Source organism: Vigna angularis, chromosome 9 (genome assembly GCF_016808095.1).
Source record: "Vigna angularis cultivar LongXiaoDou No.4 chromosome 9, ASM1680809v1, whole genome shotgun sequence".
NCBI lineage: Eukaryota > Viridiplantae > Streptophyta > Magnoliopsida > Fabales > Fabaceae > Vigna > Vigna angularis.
This window is the reverse complement of record NC_068978.1, coordinates 9,192,973-9,201,676: the sequence shown is the minus strand read 5'-3', so window position 1 is coordinate 9,201,676 and position 8,704 is coordinate 9,192,973.

Genomic DNA, 8,704 nt, shown 5'->3' with positions numbered 1-8,704 from the left:
AAGAAATGACAAAAACGATCTCCCTTTCGTGTCTTAATCGAAGGATGGTACTTAAAGTTCTAAGACCACATACATGCACTCACAAGGATAGCTCCCTAATGCTTAAATCAAGGCCACTAGAGCTATGGCTCTTTTCACTGTTTCTCCACAACAGTCAGAGTAATCAACTAGATGTGGAGACACAAATGAAGAGAACAGACTCTAGCTGGAGTTCTCACGATAGCCAGACAGGAAGTACATCCCAGAGTGACACCGCTACACAACTCCTCTATTTCTAAGTTGCGCTCAGACCCGGGTATAGGGCCCCACTCATGATATGCATAATGTGTGTAGAGGGAGATTATAATGCAAAACAATTACAAAAATAAACACAAATAAGTAGACATATCAAATATATATAAGGAACAATTATTTCAAACATAAAGAAACAGTAAAAGAAACTCACATGCAATTATTCCAAATATCAAACATAGATAAGGAAAAAGGGAATAAAAACACAAAGAAAAACCACATCGAATTCGCTTATCTAATTAAATGGCCTGACTCTCATAATCCCCAGCGGAGTCGCCATCTGTCGCAACCGGAAAAAATCGCGACGGGACGACGATCCGAAAAATATAAATAAAAATTTGAAAAAAGAGATTTTGGAGTCGCCACCATAGTTTATTCTGGAAAACTACGGAAAAACCATAAAATGATAAAGCATGGTCTATTAGAACTAGATTCTTGGTTCGGGAGTCGATTACGTGTAGGGAAGGTATTAGCACCCTACAACGCCTGCCTTAAGGCAGTACCTTTAATTAAATATGCGAATATGATGTGGTTTTCAAAATGTTTAACTTTCCCTTAAAATAAAACTCGAAAGAAACAAACAATATTTTTTAGTTTTTTGAGCCTGACAAGGATTGACCTTGCTCCTACGTATTCCCATTCAGAATGAGAAATCAGGGTTCCGTAGTTCATTCGAAACTGCTTGAAAATTTTGTTTGAAAATAGTTTGAGAGATTTGTTTGAGAATGATTTTGGATAAATTTGGATTTTTGGGAAAGTGAACCTGACAAGGACTGGCCTTGCTCCTACGTATCTCCACTTTTGATGGAGAATCAAGGATCACGTAGTTCTGGCTAGAAAGATTGTTTGTTGTTGATTTTTTGGTTTTTGAAGATTTTATATTTTTTGGTATTTTTTGATGTAATATTTAGATTTTTTTGCGTAATGAGCACTAGGCTGATGCGTACGATCGCACGAGCACTCACATGGCTTTTTCCTTATTTTTTTTTGCGTAATGAGCACTAGGCTGATGCGTACGATCGCACGAGTACTCATACGACTTTTTTTGTTTATTTTATATTTTGGGTAATGAATACTAGGCTGATGCGTACGATCGCACCAGTATTCATACCGATATTTATATTATTACATGTTTTTTAAAGTTTCATATTTTTTATTAAGAAGGATAGATGAGTTGAAATATATATGACACAAAAATGTGAAAAACATAAACAAAATGTGTACCTTGTTGAAGAGAAAATGTGTACCTTGTTGAAGATTTGTGTGATGAAATAAAACCTTACTTGTAGTAAGTTGTGAGAAAGATAGATGGAAGATGAAGAAGATGGCTTTATAGTAGAAATGTGGTATGGGATTTACTATGTATAGAGAGATTAGGAAATAGTAAAATGTGAGAGAAAAATGAAGTAGAGTTTTGGGATGGAATGAAGAGATTTTGAGAGAGAAGAGATGGATATTATGTAATTATTTTGTGTGTGTGAAGTGAAGAGAATGTAGGTATTTATAGAGTTAAGGATGAAGAAAGTTGATGAATAAAAATAATATAATAAGTTGGTGGAAAATTTAGATGAAATAAAATATAATAAAAAAAAGATGAATAGAAAAAGTTAATGTGGAAAATAAGTGAAAGAAATAATATAAAAAGTTTGTGGAAAAATTAGGTGAAATAAAATATAGTGAATAGTAAAAGTTAATGTGGAAAATAAGTGAAAAAAATAATATAAAAAGTTGGTGGAGAAATTAGGTGTGGAAATTAAGTGAAAGAAATAATATAAAAAGGTGGTGGAGAAATTAGGTATGGAAATTAAGTGAAAGAAATAATATAAAAAATTGGTGGAGAAAGTAGGTAAAATAAAATATAGTGAATAGTAAAAGTTAATGTGGAAAATAAGTGAAAGAAATAATATAAAAAGTTGGTGGAGAAATTAGGTGTGGAAATTAAGTGGAAGAAATAATATAAAAAGTTGGTGGAGAAATTAGGTGAAATAAAATATAGTGAATAGTAAAAGTTAATGTGGAAAATAAGTGAAAGAAATAATATAAAAAGTGAGTGGAAAAATAAGGTGGAGAAAAATGGATAATAAAAAATGTTGATGGAGAAGATATAATTAAAAAATGTAAGTGGAATAATTAAAAAAGTTGATATATAAAATTAATATGGAAATGATGTGGAAAAAGTAAATGAAAAAGGTAGATGATGTGGAGGGTGAGGTGGATGGTGATGTGGAGAATGGGGTGTGATAAAAAAAAATGGGTGGTGAGGAAGTAAAAAAAGTGAGATTATTTTGGGCCATTGGATTAAGTGTTTAAAAGAAAACTTGGGGGTGCAAAAAGTAAAATAAATAGTATTTTTCATTTTGTCTTTTTTTATTTTTTTATTTTTTTATATATATATTTTTTATATTTTTCTTTTTATGAGGAGAATACAATAAAACAAAATTATTTAGTCAATCCGGACGAAATTGGGTGTTGACAATAGGCTTGTTGTCATCCTCCTCTAGAACTTCAATAGTTTTTTCTTCAATGTACTTTCTCTTTTTTTGTAAGTAACTCCTTAATGAATCTAGCATATGAGAGAATTTGTTGAAAGGCCTCAGAAGAAGGTATATTAATCTCCAACTTTTTTAATATATCCATGAATCGCCCAAATTATTTCTCCTTATCCTTCCTTGAGTAGACTTTTATGTAAGGAAGAGACTTTTCCACACTCATTCCTTTTCTTTTATCTTCCTCTTTCATCTTTGCATCTCCTCCTTCGACATTCTCCTTTTCTCTCGCATCTTTACTCTCTTCATCACTCTTTTTCTTGTCTCTCTTCTATACTTTCTTCCTCACTCTCTTCACTGCTTTTTAAGTCTTCTCTTTTCTCTCTTCTAAGACCCTTCTACTCCTTACTAATAGCTTTACGTTCCTCCTTGGTATTTACTTTAGTGTTAGCAACAAATTGTTTCTCAGATTTTTTCCTCCAACTTTTTAGCTAGTTGGCCCACTTGAATCTCTAAGTTACGAATGGAAGTTTAAATACTCTTGTGGTTTAAGATAGACACTTGCATGAATTGTTGTAGAGTTTCGTCAAGCTTTGAAGTTCTATGTGACAAAGAGGTGTGTTGTTGATAGTTTTGAGGTGATGGCTTGTTTGATTGACCAACTCGTCCTATGCTTGGGTGAGGTCTCCAACCTTGATTGTAATTGCATTGGCAACCTTGATTCCCCCATATAGTTGATCTCTTCTTGAGACTGGCTTTGAATGGCACATTGCCCATTTGCATGATCTCCACCATGCAACTCACAACCTTGTGCTGGTTGATGTTGAGCTTGAGAGACATTTTAAAGCTCTTGTGGAAGTTGAGAGAGCTTTTTCATGAGGGCTTCAAGTTGTTGAGTCATTATCTTGTTTTGTGCTTGTAAGGCATCTTGAGATTGAAGTTGAAGCACACCGTTTTGTTGAGGCTGAGCTCTTTCATTGTGCACTTCATTATCATTTAAGGTCATGTTTTCGATAAACTCATTTGCTTCACTAGGTGTCTTCCATGTGATATTTTCTCTAGTTGAGACATCTAACATTAACTTGGTGTGAGATTTAAGCCCTCCTAAAAATAGATTGAGCACTGTAGGCTCATTAAACCCATGAGTGGGAGTTTTCCACAACAAACACTTGAATCTATCCCATTCTTGACCCAAAGTTTCATCACCTACTTGCTGAAAAGAAGAAATTTCCTACTTCTTCTTGTTGACCTTTGATTAAGGGAAGTATTTGTTGAGAATCTTGGCAACCACATCTTCTCACACTGTTAGGCTGTTTTCGGGAAATGAATTCAACCACATTTTGAAATTACCTCCCAATAAGAACAGAAGGAACTTGATGGATCTTCACAATATTACATATCTCAATGAATGTAGCCAAGTGAGTATATGGATCTTCATGAGATAAGCCAGTGAACTGTTTGTTTTGCGCTAAGTGAATGAGCGTAGGCTTCATCTCCATGTTAGTGGCATTCACCCTTGGCCTAGCAATGTTATTGAAATGGAGAGGCATTGTGACCGTAGCATAATCCGTCAAAGTGCGTCTAGCTTGTCCTTCACCTCCACCATGAGTGTTCTCAACCATATTTCCTCCTTCTTGATCAGATGAAGGGATGAAAGATTGATTAGGAGTAGAGGTTGCTTCTCTAATTTCCCTGTTTTTCCAACTTCTTCTACTATTGTTCCTCCGAGCTATTCTTTCAATTTCAGGAACAAAAAGTATATTATCAGCTTGTTCACTTCTTCTCATGCAAAATAAGAAACACTAGAAAAGACAAGGTGAGAAAATAACAGAAAGTATATACACTATGTAACTATGCAAAATAAGAGTAAAGAATAAATGAATAAATGAAATGGCTTAAGCCGGTAAAAAAAGCACAATTTGCTTAAACAACAAACAAATCCCTAGCAACGACACCGAAAAATTGTTAACTGTTTCGGTAAGTGCATTGAATCATTCAAGTAATATAACCACGATAAGACCAAGTATCGTTTTTACAAAAGACTCGTGTAATACTAGTTAATTATACAATTAGTAACTCATCTAGACTAACGAATAATTCATGAATTTACATCTATATGCAAGTAAATAAAGATTTACAAAGAAGGGTGGACTTTAGTAATTGGAGACAGTTAGGAGTGGAAAAAGGGTAGAAATGGTATGGAATAGCAATGTTAGGGGTAGATTTCACCGGCTTCACTCTCTTGCACACATCGAAAAATCTCATCTCCATCAAATACTAATGTCAACCTTCTAAAGCACTCAAACCCTAATTCCTTAGGTGAGAGAGTCTAGGTTTTCTTACTAAGCGTCAATCTATTGATCACTCAACAAGCGAACCTGCATTAGGACCTAGGGTTTTAGACAACTAATAAGTCATGTTCAATCTCTATACACAAGTCTCCACTAGGTCTTTTATTTCAAGCCTAGGATTCACTAGATTTTTTCCAAAACCTAACGAAACCGCAAATCGAGCTAAGAACGTCTCCATTCCCGCAAGCATTAAGAGTAGAAGCAAGAAATTAGCATTTATATGAAGATGCATATATATAATACTCAAAGAATTTATAAGGCACAAGAGAGTTCAATAGCTACATCTACCCCAAACAAGATGGTTTGGCTCTCCATTTGCATGGAGAGTCTTAAAGCTTACAAAAATGGACGATGGAAGAAGAAGACCCACAGAGGGAAAAGAGGATGTTCTCACATGCCCCAAGAAGTCTCCTTGAGCTCTAGAAGTGAAGTTGTGCCTCCACACCACATCCTTGCGCTTTAGCTGTGTTCCCACACCCAAAACTCCCTTTTTCTTCCACTCTCGCCACTTTAAAATTCTATCCAAAAAGTGCATTCTCGTTGAGCCACAGATACCTCTCACTGGGCTAGAGGTGCTCTACTTGCTATGCCACAGGAAATGTCTCGGTGGGCTAAAGGTGCTCCGTTGCTGGGCTAGAGTTGCTCTACTAGCTGGGTTAGCGCTGCTTACTGGCTGGGTTAGCGACTTATGGTAACAACTCTCTATTCTTCTCCAATCTTCCATTTTCCTACAAAATAAACCAAAAAGAGATAATTAAATATAGGTTTAATGATTCCGTAAGTCCTTATTTTAGGTCAAATAGGACCCCTACTTATTTGTTTTCTCCATTGGATCCTTAATTTTGAAAAAATGAAAAAATAGAGCTTTGCCGTTAAGTTGGACTAACGGGTGTTAGAATTATGTTGACGTGGATGCTGATGTTAATTTTTTAAATGACGTGACAAATTTTTAGATAATTTTAGTTGAGTCTAGCGTTGATTTTTGTTTTTTTTTAAATTAAAAAAAATTAAGAAAAGTTAATTGAACTTAATTGTTTTTTAAAATTAGGGTTTTCACCAGTCACCATCCTCCTCCCTCAATTCTTTTTTGCACCAGCCACCATTAACATGTTCAACCCCCATCTTCATCACTCTCACAACCATAACTACATTATTTCTGAAAATTAGGGATTTTGTTCGAGAGTTTAGGGTTCACTAAACGTCCATCAATGGTGAAAGAGAAAGTTGATGGTCGTCGTGCCTCAACCATGAGCCGCCGTGAGGACACCACCACCGCGTCTCAACTTACACGCGCCACCAGAACCACCAGCCATGACTACCATGCGCAAACCAAAAAGACACGAGAGACTCTTAATTGCGAAACCTAGTTCCACAATCATCATCTTCTTCGTTCATCACCATTGCTCCCACCATGAATCCAAATCACGAGCCACCCAAAGTCAGCAACCATGGAAAACCTAAGTTTCGCTTGTCCTCCATTGATGCATCAACACTGGCACCTTCGCGAAACCTAAATTGCGTCCCAGTTCAATCTGCAACCTCCGTGGCCGCCGCGATAGAGATAGCGATCCAACCTATAAAGAGAAATCAAAATCACAAAACAAAAAACAACAGCAACCCATCCGAACAACGTCGTTCAATATCCTCCGTGAGCGAATCCTTCGAACCTCCATCTACCGCGAGAGAGCCATGAGTCAGAGAACCCAACATCTTCGTCCCAAATCTCTTCAAACATCAACCCTACGAAGGAACCCTAATTTGAAGAAGAAAGCGGTAAGTTCCCCCAATTTTTTTCAAAGAAAGGGGTAAGTTCCCCCAATTTTTTAATTCAACTTTTTTAATTCAAAAGTTATAAAATTTCACATCAGATTATGTTATTACAACATAAACTATGCCACATCATTTAAAAAAAAGACAATTAGCATGCCACGTACACACCACTTAAATGGGGTTTGTCCAATTTAACGACAAGCCTCTATTTGTTTCAATTTTTCAAAAATAAGGACCCAATTGAGAAAACTAATAAGAAGGGGACCTATTTGAGATTCTGGCTGAAAAAAAGGACCTACCAAAACATTAAACCTTAAATATATCTATGAAGACTATATACAAATCTTACATCTTTTCATGGAATTCAACACAAAACACATGATATAAAGACAAATAAGGGAATCTAGTATGTGTGAAAAATAAGTAATTTTCACACTTATCAGAGGCCCTACCCATTTGGAAAAAATGTCTTTTCATTTACTAACATGTATATAAAGAAGTCTAACATCATAAATTTGAAAAAAAATTGACATTGGTCTCCGAAGTACACAAAATGAAAGTGATTACTCATGGCGACAATTCGAAAAAGAACACAAAATGGTCTCAACCGAATTCAAGATTTAATACAAACATTTAAAAGTTTAATCAATTGTAGTAAATCACAAATGGGAACTAAGGTTCATTTAATGTTTAACTAAAATTATAATAAATCTTAATATAAAATAATAATGAACCTAATAATAATAAAAAATCTAATAAATCTAAGGCTTTTGGAAGATGTTTTTAGTCTCCTCCTACTTTTAGATGCTCATAATGGATCTAAGGTTTTAACTGGTTATAAAGTCTTGATATGAATACAAATGATTCATTCAAGCATTCATTGAGATTTATACTAAAGTTTGATGATCTTAGACATAGACTTAAAGTTACCTTTAAGAGTACTCTCAAGACATAAACAATTGCAAAAATAATAACTAGATTAGTACAAGATATAGACAAAGTAGTGAAATCTAACTTCAACACATCTCCATCATAGTAAAACCAACCTTTTTAATCAAATATGTTTCAACATGTCTTTATTCAATGATTTATTATAACAAATTTGTTTTACAATGTCATATAACCCAAACACTATTTTATCCAAATCAAATCATTTAAACATTATGCGTTCTACCAAATCTATCTGATCATACGACATTTCTTGTACTACAAACTATTCAATGTATTTGCTAGAAAGTTGAATGCCTTTGGAGATCAACAGTCAATTCTAGATACGACTGACTACAAAAATCCCAAATAATTTCCATTGGTAGTCCCAAGCACCCAGTGCCAAAGACCCCTGATGCTACTAATCAAGATGGTGCACAATGGTCTCACTGCAACACCCAACACCAAGACCACTGGAGCTTACTCTTAGAGTGCGCCCAATGTCTTGTTTTATTTTTCAGAACTTTTCAATTTATGAAGTTACAGAGAGCTTTTCTGTATATAGTTTTACTATAAATTGGTCTTTTTGTTTCGATTAAATTACATAATTATTAACTAAATTATTATTTAATCTTTTGATAGTTAATGAAAATAAAGTCACTAATAAAATAAATAATAAATATAAATTAAAATTGGAAAACAATATAAAAATTAAATAAAATTAATTATGAAGGTATAATAAATAATTTTATATGAAAGAATTTAAAAAATAAATTTTAAAATAAAAATATTATTTTATAGTATACTCAAAACCTTCCAAACGTGTGAACCGTCCAGGGTTTTCTAAAGCTTTTAACAACACTTTATTATCATTATTAA